The sequence below is a fragment of the Camellia sinensis genome, chromosome 11 (assembly GCF_055761805.1).
Source record: "Camellia sinensis isolate YWXY chromosome 11, ASM5576180v1, whole genome shotgun sequence".
Taxonomy (NCBI): Eukaryota; Viridiplantae; Streptophyta; class Magnoliopsida; order Ericales; family Theaceae; genus Camellia; species Camellia sinensis.
Window position 1 is genome coordinate 43,088,044 of NC_138971.1, and position 18,586 is coordinate 43,106,629.

Genomic DNA, 18,586 nt, shown 5'->3' on the forward strand with positions numbered 1-18,586 from the left:
TTCACTTTTATCTATTTATTTTTCTCCCTCAAAGGGCCATTGCATGATATGTTTCAATGACAATTGATTGCATATATAGTTTTCCAAATGTATTGCTCAGCCTTGTATTATTATTATTTGTTGGAATAATTCCTTATGTGTACGGTGTGAAATATGTAATTATTATACTAAATATATTATCAAATTATATAAAAAAAATATAAGTGGAATGTAACGTAAATTGTTTGGGTAAAATCAAACCAAACCAAACCATATGCACAGAGAACCAAAAATACACATAGAGAACCAGAAATACTTACAGAGAAGTAAAAATGGTATAAACAGATTGTAAAAATCTAGAATCAAAAACAGTTTGATCGAGGCTTGTGTTGGACATAATTTTTTTGAAGGCAAATTCGTCTCTTTTTATGGTACTCGAGTTTTTATTGGATGTGCATCTTCTAGGATACAATGATCGAACTTTGCAGAAGTAGCACTACCACGACAAGTTTGGCGAACCTTGCTATGCAGAATTCTCTTACAGAAAGGACAATGTCAAAGGAAAGAAATACAAGATGAATCGATGCTTTATGAATGCAACAAGGGTCTGCTTGTATAGGAAAATTGGTGACTTTTCGAATGGTCGTAGTGACTTTCCGATAAAGAGAGACAACTCTTTCATTGAATAAGTACAATAGAACTGACATGGCTGTTTTTTCAAACAGAGTTGAATTTTGTATTGAATCCGATTCAATTTTGATTTAAATAGAATTAATTTTAAATTAAATAAATTTTGTCTTAAAACTATACTCAAATGATGCATTTAGGAGTTAATTTCTCATTCACCTATTAATGATTTTCAAATCATTTTTTCAACAATTCCCCACACGAATGAAATGAAGAAAAAGTATGCAAGGCTCAATGTAGACTCAAAGAGAATTCACTTGGAAATATCTTGCATGGGGATATGTAATTTTTGGCTTTGAACCTTTCTAGTGAAAGACTATCGGACTTATTAGTTAATCAGTGAACACGATATCTTGAACTGTTTAGCTATTTGTGTAAGCTAAGACAATAAAATTTACACAGAATATCTCTAGACATAGCTTAGTTCTCACGGTTGTGCCGTTTTGGCCTTGGACATGTCCTGGTATTTCACAAGTGCTTTAGAGAACTTAGCCTTATCAATTCTCATAAAAGCGGCCCATTTACACTCATATTAGATTATCTTTATTTCAAGTCTTTTAAATACTCCTTTTAAATGATACTCTTCTAGGTTTTTTAAGATATAAGTGATTATTAAAAACATAGCTTATCCTAAGTTCCCTGCATACAACACATGTTACAGTTATTACTCTTATCATAGGAATGGATAGGAGATAGATTCCCTTAGTGATTTCTGGTGAGTCATCCATAAATGTTACAGTTATTACTCTTATCATAGGAATGGATAGGAGATAGACTCCCTTAGTGATTTCTGGTGAGTCATCCATAATTCGGTTTTCTCTTTAAACCTAGATCTTGGAATGTCCAGTCAGCTAAGTTTGCCATTATGATGACTCGAAATTAATAGGTTTTAATCACATTTCCCTCGATGAATTTTCTCTCATTTGTTCTCTGGTCAAACTTTTTGTTTAGCAGCCGCTATTTTTCGTTTGACCTTCTCAGTTATATATCATTGAGTAGTTAGTGGATCTATATTGTCCTCAAATAATATTCACAGTTGAGAGCAAATGTCATACGGTATTAAAGTCTTTTACTACGTCGAGACTTACCGTTACTCTATGTCACTCTCATACCTAAAATTAATTAATAGATAAAGATGTTCTTAAGACTTAACAAAGTCATTTTTGTTTCTTCTCCAGCGCGATCTTTTGTAGACTTACTATTGGAACCGTTACTTTAGTAAAATCCTTCAAGCGCCCCTACATTTTAACTATTCTAAGAAAAATTAATTTTCTATCAATATATCTCCACAATTCTGATATAAATCATAATATAACATCCATCACTTGAGTAACAAAATTTTAAATCAAATTTATGAAATAAAAAATCCAAAATAATTCTTATGACTGCATAAGTGAGAATTAATACTTAAATAAAATCATATCCTCATAAAAATTTTGTCCAAAAACCAATGAAATGGATTTAAAAAGAAATCAAAATTTGAAATTCGGAACATCATGAACAAACGTTACAAAAGTCACTTCCTCGTGTGTATAAAGCATTGCCTACTGTTCATAAAGGCAAACTAACTGTTACACCATTACTTCCCATATGTGGCTTTATACATTGTTCATACAAAATTACAGAGACGCATGCCATGGCATTTTAAGGGAATTAACATATATAAGAATATATATATATATATATATATATGCAATGCAAGTGATGTAAAGAGTTTCAAACGGTAAGTGATTTATTTGGAACCAAAAAAATACAGTGCTTATGAAAAGTTACATACTAATACCGTTTCATCACAATCAAAAAACGTCAGAACCGAAAATTGATTATGACATAGAAATTAGAATTTTGTATATATCAAAATGGATTGAATCTCTTCCTTGTTAAAAAATATAATAGACAAAATTTCAAAAGCAAATAGAGTGCAACAAAATAATACAAATTTGTATAAAAACATAAACTAATTATGTCCAGAATCGAAACTGAAACTATATACACAAACATATAAACCAATTCTGTCTAAAATAAATTCTGACATACAACAGATTATGTAGGAAAAGTCTCTATTTAAACAAATCAGAAAATACAGAATAAAAATCTATATTGAAATTATCCAATAGTATCATGTATTCAAAACCAGAATAAACAACTAAAACCAAACACAATACTGCAATAACAATATAACATAAAATAGAATTCGACTCAAATACATATTTAGGTAAGAAACCCATATTGAAAAGGGCACATCGATTCAACAAATTCAAAAAATTTATGTTAAACCCATGAAATTTCTATTCTTAAAAAATCAATCGGAACGATTTAATTAAAAATTTAAAATTTAAGATTAACCCAGAAACTACAAATATATCATGTTTAGTAAAATCATAACAAGGAAAATATCTGTGTGTAAACTTCTTTGAAACTTACGTAACCAAACAATTTAATAAAGAAGACAAAGCCCATTGCCTACTGACGGAAATAGATTCACCATTTCAACTTCATTAAATGTAACTAACAAGATTAATCATATTACCTTATAAAACTTAATTAAGATGGCATTGTAATCTCAATTTCCAAAAGATGAATTCTACGGAAAATAAAATATTGAGATTATGCAAAACCAGAATAAATTTTGGATACAAACAAATTTAAATAAATCAAGGAAATATAAAAGAATAACAGTTCTGTATAAACAGAACAATCAAATTTGTGTTAAGATTGTGGGAATAATTCTTTATGTGTACAATGTGAAATACGTAATTATTGTACCAAATATATTACCAAATTATAAATGCAATGGAGGCTTATTTATGTAGGAAAATTGATGACTTTTTAAATAGTCATAGTGACTTTCTGATGAAGAGACGCAATTGTTTCATATTGAATAAGTACAATAGAACAAACATGACTATTTTTTTCAAATAGATTTGAATTTTGTATCAAATTCGATTCAATTTTGATCCAAATAAATAATAAATCTATTTAAATAAAATAAATTTCGTCTTGAAACCATACGCAAATGTTGCATTTTGGAGTTAATTTATTATTCACCTATTAATAGTTTCCAAATCATTTTTCCAACATTATTATTATTATTATTATTTCCGGCCATGTTTGTATTGCATTTGAATGTATTTTCATTTCTGCCAACTCTGATAACTCGACAGGTTGAGGATGAATTTGGTTTACCGGTTGTTGCTCCAGCAGGGCTAGACTTCTCTTCAGTCCGAGATCAGGCTGAAGCATGTTGTTAGGCCTGTGAAGGTTCACCACGGGTCTTATTTCGATGATCTAAATCGTTTAATGTGTAGAACTCATCGAGTACTTTGTCCTTATAAAAAATCACGTTTATCGGATATCGATGACTACCTGATCGGATCAAATTTTTGTTAATCGTAAATATAATTTTCAAAATAAATTATTGATAAAATTTGATCCAATCAAGTAGCTATCAATATCCGATCAACGTGATTTTTTATAAGAATAAAGCACTCAACAAATTCTACACATTCAATGGTTCGGATTATCGAAACAGGATCCGTGACGAACCCCACAAGCCCAACAACATCGTCTACTAGAGACAAACCTGACCCCCTCCAGGATCTATCCGTGGCTAGATGAAGTTGGCTGGTTGGGGTATTTACCTTATCTTTGTGGGTCTAATTTAGTGTTTGGAATGATATAATGATAATAATAATAATGGGTTAATTACATTAATAGTCCCTATAGTTTGGGACTTGTGTCACTTTGGTCTCTGACTTTTCAATTGTGACACATTTGACTATGAATTTTGAATTTTGTTCCAAATAAGGACAATTGAAAATATCATTAGTTTTTTTAAGGGTAAAATTGTCAATTTGATAAAATATATACTAATTTGACAAAAATAAATGTCAAAAAAATATTTTTAATTTTTTAAAAATTATTTTTATTCACCAATGATAAAATTATGTAAAATTAATAAAAATTACATGATTAATTTTTTAAAATTAATTTTACATGATCATCATCCAAACACATAATAAAAATTAATTTGGTAAAAAAAAAAAATAAATGTCTAAAAGATTTATCAATTTTACATAATTTTATTTTTAGTGGGTAGAAATAATTTTTAAAAATTCAAAAATATTTATTTGACATTTATTTTTGTCAAATTAGTTGATATTTTATAAAATTGACAATTTTACCCTTGAAAAATCTAATGATATCTTCAATTGTCCTTATTTTGAACAAGATTCAAAATTCAGAGTCAAATGTGTCACAATTGAAAAGTCAGGGACCAAAGTGACAAGCCCAAACTATGAAAACTATTTGTGTAATTTGCCCTAATAATAATAATAATAATAATAATTTAGTGTTTGGAGGGATGGATTAGAATTTGACTTCAATTGCTAGAGTGTTCGGACGTGGGTGGTTTGTAAATTCCTTCCCAATAGGGCTTATATTTGCATGTGTAAGAATCATTTATCTGCTTAAGATTCATCTTGTCTTTTTGATTTTGTCCTTTTATTATGAATAATTTATTAATGGTGGCTTACATATTGAACGGAGATTTTATCGTAATTACGCAAACATTCTTGGTTAATTATGTAACATGTTTTTTTCGTAATTATGCAAACATTCTCGGTCAATTATGAAATAGGTTTTTTCGTAATTATGCAAGCATTCTTGATCAATTATGAAATGTAAATCTTTTATTTTTTAACAAATTATACATACACCCATAAAGTTTGTTGATTTTTTTTTTATAGTTTAAATTGAAAATAAACAAAATATTAAAGTTTAAATTGACAAAATTAAAAATTAAAGATTTATTTTGTTTCAATGTTCAAACCTTAGAATTTTTTTTATTTGTAATTTTCCCTAAAGTTTGTTGATAGTTTCATGTGGAAATATGCAAAGAGCAAACTGCTAATATTTTTATTATGTTACTATTATTATTATATGCAGTATTATATTTTATCTTTTATGGAGGAGATTTTGTTGGAATTTTGTGTTTAGCATTGGGTTCAAATTGAAATTACTGTAGGCATGAGCACGGTCGAGTTTGGAATGAAAACATGACTAATTTGTTACTTATGGTTCTATGAAAATTAAAACCAAACCAAACTATTAAAATCATGAAATCAATTTGAACCAAACAATTTAAACATGGTTTGATTCGGTTTGGAACTAAGGTTTCACGTAATTTGTTCACAAGAAAGATCATATAATATTTTTTAAAAAAAGTAACCTATCATAAATTTTAAAATAAGAATATGTCTATCAAACAAACTACTCATAATATTCATCAGTTAAGCAAAAACATAACAATAAGCAAATATTGTTTAACATTAATCTGTCGTGATTTTTCGAAACATAGACTTTCAAAACAAAAACGTGCATATTGTTTCACCATTAACTTACAAAAATATAATATCTAGCAAATAAACACATATTATTTAAGTTATACGGTTCGGTTCGATTTAAATTTTGAACCGTGAACTAAATCTAGAATCGATCAACGGAGATTGATTCTCCAATTTTCTAAACAAGAATCAAATAAAGAATTAAAAAAAATGTAAAATGTTACATGCATTGTTCTTTTTTCATCAATAAATTTTTTTTTTTTGCTGATAAAAAAAAAAGAATTAAAAAAATAAACTAAACCTAACATGTTTGTCTAGATTGACTCAATTTGCAAAATTTTCAATTTTCTTACTCAGTCTTAAATTACTTGAGCCAAATAAAATTTTGCTCAAATGAAAAAGACCGATCATATAATTTATTTATTTTATCACTCCAGCTTTTCTCCCCATCATCATCATTGTTTCTCTCTTTCCCTCATTATCATCATTGTTTCCCTCATCATTTTTCCACTATATACCTTTCTCTCTCTGAATCATAACAAGCACACAGTCTTTGCTTACAAACATCTTCATCAACTCTCTTTGGTGAGTAACTAAAAAAAAAAAACTCTCTTTGGTGAGAAATAAATGGGCAGAAGTGTTAGATATATAGTGGTAATATTAGTGGTGGGGCAGCATAAGAAAGTGGAGTGGCATTATCAATTCGCCTTAAGTAATGGACTTGGTGGTCCGTTGGGAGAGGCCGTGGTGGGTTGGCGTGGATTTCAACATGACATATGGCTTACATACATGAGTAGAAAACAGAGTTTGTTCCTCCTTATTATTTTATTTTTTGATATTTTCAAATATAGAAGGTCAAATTATATTGAACCCCCCTTAACTATTCATCATTTATACTTTATTTTTTAATGTTTTAAATCTAACAATTGCTCCTTTAAACTATTTGAATTTGAACATTAAGTTCTTTTGTTAGTCATCTGTTAGATATTTGAATGAAAAATTGTTACGTGTCGTACATATTGAAAGATTGGTAGAGAGGGAGAGAAAAGAGAGAGACTGAAAAGAAGGATTTGCATATACAATGTATGTTGTTGTATATCTGTGCTTACAGAAGAATAAGCTCTCTCTCTTTATAGAGAGGAGAAGGGGACACTAGGGCACCGAAAAGTAAATGACACCGTGGTACAATAATATCAAAGCTAAGTGTGTGGTAGTGGGTGACCTTTACAACTTACAAATGCATGTGATGTATAATCTGTACAGCTTGCAAATGCATGTGATTGACAGCTTACAAACAAATGCATGCATGTGATGTATATTATATGTTATTATATGTTAACAGCCCCTTGCAAACTCAAGGAGGGTAGGCATCGACCAAGTTGAGTTTGGAAACAAGATCACGGAAGCGCCCAGGAGGATGAGCCTTGGTGAAAATATCAGCAGGTTGATCGGCAGAAGCAATAGGGAGAAGATGAATAGTACCACGTGTATCATGCTGGCGAATGAAATGACAATCAATCTCAATATGCTTGGTGCGATCATGAAAAACATCATTGTGAGCAATCTGGATGGCACTCTGATTGTCACAATAAAGAGAGGTAGCGCCAGAAGAGGAAACACCCATATCAGTGAGGAGCCAGCGAAGCCAGAGAAGTTCCTGAGTAGTATCAGCAAGAGCGCGGTATTCAGCTTTGGTGCTAGGCCGGGCAGTGAGGGATTGTTTTTTGCTACGCCAAGTAAGAAGAGAATCCCCTAAGAAGAAACAGAAGCCCGTGGTGGAGCGTCGATCCGTAGGATCCCCAGCCCAATCAGCATCAGAAAAGGCACGCAGTTCAAGAGAGGAGGAAGCAGGGTAGTGAAGGCCATGGAACAGGGTGCCTTTGATGTATCGAAGGATGTGGAGTAGAGCAGTATAGTGAGGAGTGCGAGGAGCTGACATGTACTGACTAACAATGTGAACAGTATAGGCAATGTCAGGACGAGTCACTGTGAGATAGACAAGACTACCGACAAGCTGGCGATAAACAGTAGCATCAGTGAGGAGAGCCCCATCGAGAGGAGTGAGACGAATCTGAGGATCAACTGGAGTAGAGGTAGTTTTGCAATCAGTAAGACCAGCACGAGCCAGAAGATCGGATGCATATTTGGCCTGAGATAAATAAGAGCCAGTAGAATCATAAGAGACTTCAAGGCCTAAAAAGTAGTTAAGAGTACCAAGGTCCTTCATCTCAAACTGACGGTGGAGAAAACGTTTGAGGTGGAGAATACCAGTTGCACCATTACCAGTGATAATCATATCATCCACATACAGAAGGAGAAGAGTGGTACCATGAGGAGTAGTCCGTATAAAAAGAGCAGAGTCATAGGAGCTAGAGGTGAACCCGAAGTCATGAATGGTAGAGCTGAACTTAGCAAACCAAGCGCGGGGTGCTTGCTTGAGGCCATAGAGGGCACGCTGTAGTTTGCAAACTTTATGAGGGGGAAAAGTAGACCCAGGTGGAGGTTGCATGTAGACCTCCTCAAGAAGCTTACCATTGAGGAAGGCATTTTTGACATCCATTTGAAAGAGCTGCCAGTGGTGAGCGGCAGCAACAGCCAGTAAACTGCGAACAGAGGTAAGTCGAGCAACAGGGGAGAAGGTTTCCTCATAATCAATCCCATATTCCTGGTTAAAACCCTTGGCAATAAGACGAGCTTTGTAGCGTTCAATAGAGCCATCAGAATGGGTCTTGATTTTGTAAACCCATTTGCAGCCAATCGCAGTTTTTCCAGGAGGAAGATCAACAAGATCCCAAGTATGAGTTTTGTCCAAAGCTTGAAGTTTATCAGTCATAGCTTGCTGCCAAAGAGGATTAGTACAAGCCTCACGATAGGAGGTAGGTTCATAAGTAGAAAAGGCAGCAGACCAAACAATATAATCACGAAGGTGGATAGGAGGCTGAGTTACCCGGTGTGGTCGACCCGCAAGAGGATCGGTGGGAGGAAGAACCGGTGGAGAAGAAGGTGGTGCAGGGAGAGGTGGACCTTCAAGGAGAGCAGTCTGGTCGGGAGCAGGAGTGAGCAAGGGCGTCTCAATGAAAGAGGAACCTGTATCAAAATCATCAGAGAAGAGATCTATGGAAGGATTAGTAAATAGTACAGTAGAGGAAAGTGCAGGTAAGTGAAAGGAGGATAGAGAGGAAAACATTTGGTGCTCCCAAAAGACGACATGGCGGGAGATACGAAGACGTTTAGAGAGAGGGTCCCAACAGCGAAAACCTTTATGTTCAATTCCATACCCAAGAAAGCAACAAAGACGAGAACGAGGTTCAAGCTTGGTGCGTTCATGAGATTGAAGGAGAACAAAGCAGGCAGAGCCAAAAACCCGAAGATTAGTATAGGGAGGAGGAGTGCCATGCAGACGTTCAAAGGGAGTTTGATTATGGATGACAGGGGAAGGAGCACAATTGATAGTGTAGACAGCAGTGAGGGCAGCTTCCCCCCAAAAGCTTTCAGGGCAGGAAGAAGAGAGAAGGAGAGCTCGAGTAGTGTCAAGAATATGTCTATGTTTCCGTTCAGCACGGCCATTTTGCTGGGACGTGCCAGCACAGGAACGATGAGGCAGTGTACCATGACTCTGAAGAAAAGAAAGGAAATCTGAATCCCGATATTCCATAGCATTGTCAGAGCGAAAAAGTTTGATGGTTTTGGAAAATTGGGTGTGGATCATTTTAGCAAATCGATAATAAAGGGTTTTGAGTTCAGACCGAGTTTTCATGAGAAAAATCCAAGTAAACCGTGAAAAATCATCAATAAAAACAACAAAATAACGAGATCCCCCCATAGTAGTAGTAGGGGAAGGGCCCCAAATATCCGAATGTATAAGATCAAAAGGTGCACAGGAAACGGAAGTACTTTTATTGAATGATAAAGCAGGTTGTTTGGCAAGTTGACAGGGTATACAATCGAAAGTATCTAGAATGACATGACCCAATTGTCCACTAGAAACCAAAGACTTTAAGCGATTAATAGAAATATGCCCTAAGCGACAATGCCAAAGATGAAAAGGAGATAATGAGGAAGCAGATGCAGGAGCAGCGATTTGAGGAAAGTTAGGAACATGAAGGTGAATGAGCTCATAGAGACGTCCCTGCTTACGGCCAATCCCAATAGTCTGCCCCGTCTGAGGGTCCTGCACCAAACAATGAGTAGCAGAAAAGGTGACAGTTAGACCAAGTTCACATAATTGACCAACAGAGATAAGGTTTAAAGTGAGAGCAGGGATATGATAAACTTGAGGTAAAGTTAAAGAGGATGTGGAAACAGTACCAATATGACGGATAGTCATGAGAGAACCATTAGCAGTTTGAATTGAGGGAATATGAGGAGATGAAGAGAGGGAAGAAAATATAGTTGAACAGGAGGTCATATGATTACAACAGGCAGAGTCAAAATACCAAGAAGAGTTACCTGGAATTACAGACAAAGCAGCATGAGGAGGTGTACCAGAAAGGGAGAGAAGTTGTTTGAGCATGGCCTCTACATCCGTCGGAGAAAAGCGAGGGGTAGACGGAGCAGGAGACGCAGAAAAACCCTCAGCGGCAGCAGTAGCAGTGGTAGTGTGAGGAGATTGAGTCCCAGAATGAGACTGATTCCTGGAACGATGAAAGCTCCCCCGAGGAGAACCACCGTGAGAAGAGTGGCTAGTGGAGGAGGAGCGGGATGGATTGCGAAAAAAATCCTGTTGCAGATGACCAGGACTAAGTTTGTTGCAGTATCGGCAGGTTCTGACCGGGCAATTGACCAGGAGATGTGTTGAGGGAAGGCCCCGATTCTGACAATAGAGGCAGGCAGTGGTCCGCTGGGTAAATGATGGCCGGTACGGGGGAGTGGCAAGAACAGAGTCCACATGATGAGTTTGGAGAGTACCAAGACGAGTCTCTTCTGATAGCAACTCAGAAATAGCTTGTTCCAGAGTGGGCAAGGGATGACGATGAATAAGAGAGGCACGGACGGGCTCAAAAGATGAAGTGAGAGCCATGAGAAAGTGCACCAACCTTTGCTGATTACGATAAGCAGTAAATAAAACAGCATCTTCTCGGTGAGGCCAAGTTGGTTCGGAAAGAGCAAGCTGGTCCCAAACGGAAGACATTTGAGAAAGGAAGTCATTGATGGACTGACTAGATTCTTGGCGCATCTGATGAAGTTGGCTCTGAAGTTGATATTGATGAGCAAGACCAGTAGTCTGGTATCGTTCTTTCAAAAAATCCCAGATGTCTTTTGTAGGAGTAGTGACAGAGTCAAGCTGAAAGCGGCCAAACTGAAGACTGATAGAGGTAACAGAAGTATTCCGAAACCAGGTAATGATTTGGTAATTCTTACTGTCCCATTCCTCAAGGCGATCTTCATATGTAGGAGTAGCAGGAGAAATAGTGGTTTCAGCAGTGTCTTTGACCGGTTGGGTCATGTCCCCGGAGATAATTCGCCAGAGCTTCTTTCCTTTGAGGAAGGAAGACATGGCTTGGGCCCATAGAACATAGTTGATCCATCCAAAATAACGGAAATGGGATGAGAGGCATCATGACGATCCATAATAATAGTTGAGTAGGGCTAAATTGATAGGGATAGACTTGTGGGAGCAAAATTAGGTAAAACAGAGTGCACCAGTGAGTCCGGAAGATCGAAAATAGCTAGGAAAGGTGGGCTGTGTAGTGATGATGTCAGCAGTGTGAAAAATGATGTCAGCGGCGCACGTTAGCAGAGTGGCGCACGCGGGTGCACAATAGCGGAACGGCGCACGCGCGGCTCACGGTAGACGAATGGCGCACGTGGGTGCACGGTAGCAGGCGCGGCGCACGAAAAGGCAGGGTGGAAGGCGCGTGGCAACGGAAGCAGAGACGCGCCGAGCAAAAGAGCGGCGCGTGAGAGCACGTGTAAGGGTTTCTGGTGATGGGCTTGGTGCCGTTGGAATCGTAAGAAGATTTCGAGCAGTTTGGTGTAGTTCCACTGTGTACGGGACTAAACACCAAAGTTGAAGAATGCCAGAGTTGTATTTCTGTGCTCTGATACCATGAAAGATTGGTAGAGAGGGAGAGAAAAGAGAGAGACTGAAAAGAAGGATTTGCATATACAATGTATGTTGTTGTATATCTGTGCTTACAGAAGAATAAGCTCTCTCTCTTTATAGAGAGGAGAAGGGGACACTAGGGCACCGAAAACTAAATGACACCGTGGTACAATAATATCAAAGCTAAGTGTGTGGTAGTGGGTGGCCTTTACAACTTACAAATGCATGTGATGTATAATCTGTACAGCTTGGAAATGCATGTGATTGATAGCTTACCCTACCCTATTGTATCTTATGTTAAAATTTAATATAATCATAATGTGCACAACACTTGATAGTTTTTTATCCGAATATCTAACAGATGACTGACAGAAGGACTTAATATTTGAATTCAAATAGTTTGAAAAGGGTAATTGTTGGTTTAAAATATTGTGGGGGTAAAGTGTATGATCCATAGTTTGAGGGGATTTAATATAATTTGTCCAATATATAAATAGATTCGGTTCTCAAGTTTTGATTTGTCCAAATCAAGAACTAACTCAATCATTTTGGTTTGATGATTTGGAAATTTAGAATTAAATCAATACACTCAAAAATCAAATAAATTAAATCCAAAAAAGTCAATTTAGATTGATCTTTCAGTTCATTAGGTAATTTGAACACCTCTAATGACAATGATGGGACTTTGCCTCATCAAATGATAAAATATAAGACAATTATCAAAAAAAAAAAAAAAAGAAAAAAAAAGGGGAACATAAAACAAACAAACCAGCAAATAAGTGATTTATTTATATTATCTTATTGTTTAATGATCATATAAAGACATCACTCTTATCATTTATGCATATATCTATATATATAATTATTTTAAAAATATGTTACTACATATATGATGTAAAAAAATCATTTTAATTCTATCATGCTGTAAAGGCGTAATATTCTTATATGGCTTGAAAATATAGAAATAATATTAATAAATTATAAAATATAATTGATCAAGAGTACAACCACGTAATGTTTTAAACTTGTATGATAATTTTTGGTAGAGAGGAAGTGTTTGATCCTTGAGCTAATTTTTTTTAACATAATTTTTATTTGAAATTTATTATGAGAATAATCGGCTAAAGTCACATGAGATAAAGACTTGTAATGGGCGTAATTAATAAGTAAAGTCACACATAAAGGGCCTATTAAGTGATTGTTCATATATACGTTAAATAAGTATAAAATTAAATTTAAAATAGATATGAATCATTGCTAGATGAATTAGGTTTGTACTGTTGTACGTTCTTGGCACTGAGTGACACTATTGAGATTCCGGAAAATAAAATAGTCACCAATAAACTAAGTGAATAAGTATTGTGCATAAAGAGCGTATTAAGTGATTGTTAATATATGTGTTAAATAAGTATAAAATTAAAATTTACATAGATATGAATCATTGCTAGATTAATTAGGTTTGTACTGTTGTACGTTCTTGGCACTGAGGCCTTGTTGGGACTAGATTTTTTTAGTAATTTTTTGACTAAAATATAATGTAAAAAAAATTAGCATGCTTGGAATGACATTTAATTTTTTACAAAAAATGTACAGAAAGAAAAAAGAAAAGGGAACCTTTAACTTTTTGATATAGATTGTTGACTTTTTAATAATTTTTGGACTTTTAAATTAAAAAGTGATTTTGTCAGATGAGACTTGAGTGACACTATTGAGATTCCGATAAATAAAAAAGTGACCAATAAGTGAATAAGTATTGTTTTCTATTAATTTATGACACCGTCCAATTAAAAGACGTTCCATTCAATATGTATTTTGTAACTTCATATGATACTTTATGGTGGGGTTGCTCGCGGTTCAGTTTTGGATAATTTGGTTTGTGATTTAGACCTGACTGCATATGTGCGATTTAGAAAAAAATTGAACTCGCAATCATTCGCAATGCGGGTTGCGATTTGTGCGGATAGGGTTCATGGATGTATGGATGGTTATGGATAGTTTGTGGATTGGATTTTTTTCTTTAAAAATTTATTTTTGGGTTTTTTTTTTTTTGTAAATATTTATTTTGGACCATTTTCCTCCAATTTTCTAAAATACTCAACATTAATAATTAATGAATTAAAACTTATAAAATTAAAAACACAACAAAATTAATTCCTAATACAAGCAAATCATTCAAAATCCTAAACTTTTAAATAAAATCATAAACTAACACATACACATCTTTCAAAATCTTAAACTAAATCATCAAAATCATTCACTACCCAACAATACAATTAAAGTAAAATTATTTAAAATCCTAAACTTACTAAAATGTAATTCTTCGTTAACTTTTATATTGTAAAAATATCTAGAATAGGATGAATGAAATCAACGGTCTAAGTTAAAAAAAAAAAAAAAGGTCTAAGTGCGGCCAAGTTCTTGCGAGTGCTGGTAAAATCCGCAACCCGCCTGCAACCTTTAATAATGTCATATTCCAAACTGCATCCGCCCGTATTGTATCTGCGAAACTGTCCATTTGTATGCGAATCGGTTCGGGTTAAGCGAATTATGCAATTCAGATAACCCTATGTCTAACCCTACTTTTTTGGCCTAATTATTGTATATATATCGATCTCACAGTGCATGGCTCAACATCCACCCACAAAATACATCTCTTCTTGAAGTGTTGTGAAATCTAGGTTTTAATTGCCATGGAAACTAAGAACTCTCTTGAGCACCCTTCTTCTAATTCACCAAAGCCATTATTACTTGATCAATATCCCAAGAAAAACTTTTGGGATTTCTCAGATATCTTCCAAAGCTAAGGTTTTGGTACACAAACCCTCACCTAGAAACTGCAAGAGACATCCTAGTGCATTTCGAAGCACGCGGCGATGATATATTCTTAGCTTCCTCCATTAAAACAGGCACAACATGGCTCAAAGCCCTTTGTTTTTCGATCATCCATGGTCGGAAAAATGTAGATGTCAAAGTCGATGAGGAAGAAGAAGAAGAAGATGACCCTCTTGTCAAGAACACTCCTTCCTCTTGTGTACAAACCATCGAAAACCAGGTTTACAGAAGACCTTGTTGTCATCATCAAGGCTTTAGCCCTCCATCTTGTCACAAATTCAGAGAAACCCTTTTTCAGCTCTTGGTGTGTTGCCTCGAGATCACGAGTTGTGACCTCAATCTGTGTATTGTAAGAATACTGAGCAACGAAGGCCTCGGCCATCTCTTCCCAATTATGTTTGACAGAATCTTCTAACTTAACATACCAAATAGTCGTTGTACCTGACATGGTGCAATCGAAGAGAGACAGCTTCTGTAGTCTAGTTAAGCCCATCAGCCGCAAGATATCTGAAAACAAACGCAAGTGGGCCATCGGATCCCCGGAGCCGTCGAATCGATCGATGTGCGGCATTATAAATCGATCTGGCAATGTAACTTCAGAATCAGTATACACGTCCTCTATGTCCGGGATGGAGTTAACCCCTTGTGCTCTCTTGAATAACTTTTCCAGTTTATTAACCTTGAGTGCAGTTGGGTCAACCTTGAACTTGAACAAAGCCTCAGTCTGATAAACAGGGGTTTTGGAGGCTTGTGCTGGGATTGGCTCTACTGGAATGCCCTAGTTTTCTTAAACATTGGCAGCATGAACGGTGGCTCCGGGTGCTGGGATACTCGCGGTAGGTGCATGGGATACAGATGCCGTAGCCGGTTATGGTTACTGTTGTTGTAACCTGGTTATAACCTCGGCCAGGAGGGCCGCATCCTACTGTAGGGTTTCAACTGTCTGTTGCAGATGGTGTATCAGTTCTTCCATACTGACTGGAGAATACTATGCCATTGGAATAGGTGATTGATCTCATACTAGGCTAGAGGTAGATGACCGTTCCTAAACCAACCTGGACACAGGTGAGTTAAGGGGTGACTGCTATAAAAATTGAACTGGTGAACTCTGCCTAATTCTCCTTCGTCTTATAACCAGTGGGAGTGAGGTAAACACGGGTTGTCCCCAAACAAGATCTTCGGCTTTACAAAGTCTTCTAACTCGAGTCCAGAGTACTTGGAGGGTATCCGAACTTTTTGAAGCTATGGTTTTAAACTACCTAGCAAAAGAAATAAAGCAAAAGAGCAGTAATCAGAAACTGCACAGCACCTCAGCTAAGATGTTTATCAACACAGACATGATCAAAGTTGTAGGACTGTACTCCACACTAAATTCGGTCCCCCCAAAACAAATACCAATTTTGCAACTGCTATGCATATTCCTGTACAATTTCACTATAAAGCACATACCAGTTAAGAGAGAGCCAAAACACCCTTATGAGGGGGTAAGGTTACCTTATCCTAGTTTTGTCATGGATTAGGTTTCACTATTTTAATCAAGCGGTTTCACACAATCCTGCATACGAGTGAGCATCATGTCCTAGTTTAGAACAGTCACAAAGGCTTTTCTATATGCAGTTAGGCTAAATGGTCAAAAAGGGGGTACCTTAACAAGACTACCTACTATACCTGTCACACCTAACACCGAAAAGTGAAAGGAGGATCAAAAGGTACAGCGGTAGTCTAGATCCAAGGGTTGTGTTCCCATCATGGCAGAGCCCACGACCGGTCAGCCTTTTGGCAAGCTTTTGGGCAAGCCTCTGGAAAACCATCCAAGAATAGCAGATGGCAAACACAGTGACTTAAGCACACCAATGCAAATGCAATGCAAAGAATCATATAAGTGTAGATAAAATTTCACATCATGAAGTTTGAGTCAAGTTCTCTAAATTTCCCATAGAGTCGCCAGGAACTGTAGCTCAACTTTTCGTGCTCCTTTCGGATACGACTAGCCCTACAGTTCGGACTCTCGTGGTTCTGAATCTAATCTCTCAAGTGCAATGTGAAATAGATAAACACAAAAGAGTCAAAATCCGACAAATCTTTTGAAAAATCAATTTTGAATCAAAATACCAAAAATGAACTATTTTTTCAGATACAGAGTCGCCACCTAAATATTTTGAAAAATTTAGGAAACCCATGACTCATGCCAAAGGCCATGTGTCCGTCATCACCAAGATTGTCTCGGGTTGGAAACTTAGGTACAAGAGGGGAAGGTCATGAATTGAACACCCCACTTGCTCGATCAAAGATCGGCCTTTACTAATCATGATGTGAATCTTATTTACATTATATGTTCTTGTTCCGATTATTAGGCTAACTTTGCTATAGCGGTATTTGGGGAAAAAAAATTTGGGTTTTTTTTTTTTTTTTTTTTTTTCACTGAAAGACAAAGTTTTTGCAAAACCAAAAAAAAACAAATCCAAACAAAATATCACATCTAACCCCATAATCATTTCACTTTTTCTTTCACAAACATCACATCCAACCACAAAAAAACCTAACTATCTTTCCAAACACACACACAAAAAAAAAAATCTTCAATAATATCCTACAACTAAAAAAACCTACATAAAAATCTACTTCCCAAACACCCACTATGTGTTGCACACAAATATAGACTAATTTGCAAAAAATAGAACACTTGATCTCATGTATGTTTGAAAAATTGTTTCGAATATGTACCACTCGAAAAAGTGATCGCATATGTACATTTCTCAAATTGTTCCAATTCAAGCAATTAGCCTTCATCCACAGGCATTTAAGCAATTTATCACTTAAGCAATTAGCCTCATGGCAAGTATGCTAGTCATGGAAACAACCACACACATACGATATGCTAAAGCAAATAAAAGCTCACCTAGTACTCCAAGGCAAGCCCGAAAGAAACAAAAGAGTTAGAAAAAAAAATGCATGATCTTACGGATGCAAAATGACTAACGTAACACATACAATATGTATCTAATAGGCTCAACTACTAATTATGACATGTAAATCAATTTGATAGCATGCGGTTTAAACACGTATTCAACAAAGTATGTAAACTACTATGCTTTGTTAGAATGATGAACCGAGCCTCAATGCATGCAAGACAAGTGAATGCAAACATGGGAAATACTAAAAGAAACATAATGATCTAAACTACTCATTATAAGAAAGCAAATAAAAGGGAGAAAGGCGTGGAGTTGGAAGACATACACATTATTACAAGTTTGGCCCTCGCACAAGAGGGTCCGAATAAATGCCCTAGCTAACTGCTATGAATTAACTAATTATTACAAACTAAATGAATAAATTAACAACACTAGCTAATTAACTAATTATTACAACAACAAATTTAACTAGCTAGTTACTCTAACTAATTAGTTACAAATCCACTACTCCAAGCATAACATACTAATATTAGAAAGTCACTTCAACGAGTCCCAAGAATCAAGGGATGGCCCATGCATAGATGTAGATTTTCACCCGATAATGCTCTCTATTTTGCTACTGGAAGGCCTCTGTTGCATAGCTAGAAAATTGCACAGTTTTTTCACCTTAGCCTCTATTTTGCTCTGCTGGAAAAAGGACACTGACTGCCTAGAAAAAGTGGTTGGCAACCTAGAAGTAGTGGCTAGCCGGCCACAAATAGTGGGTTGCCGTCCAGTAAAAGTGG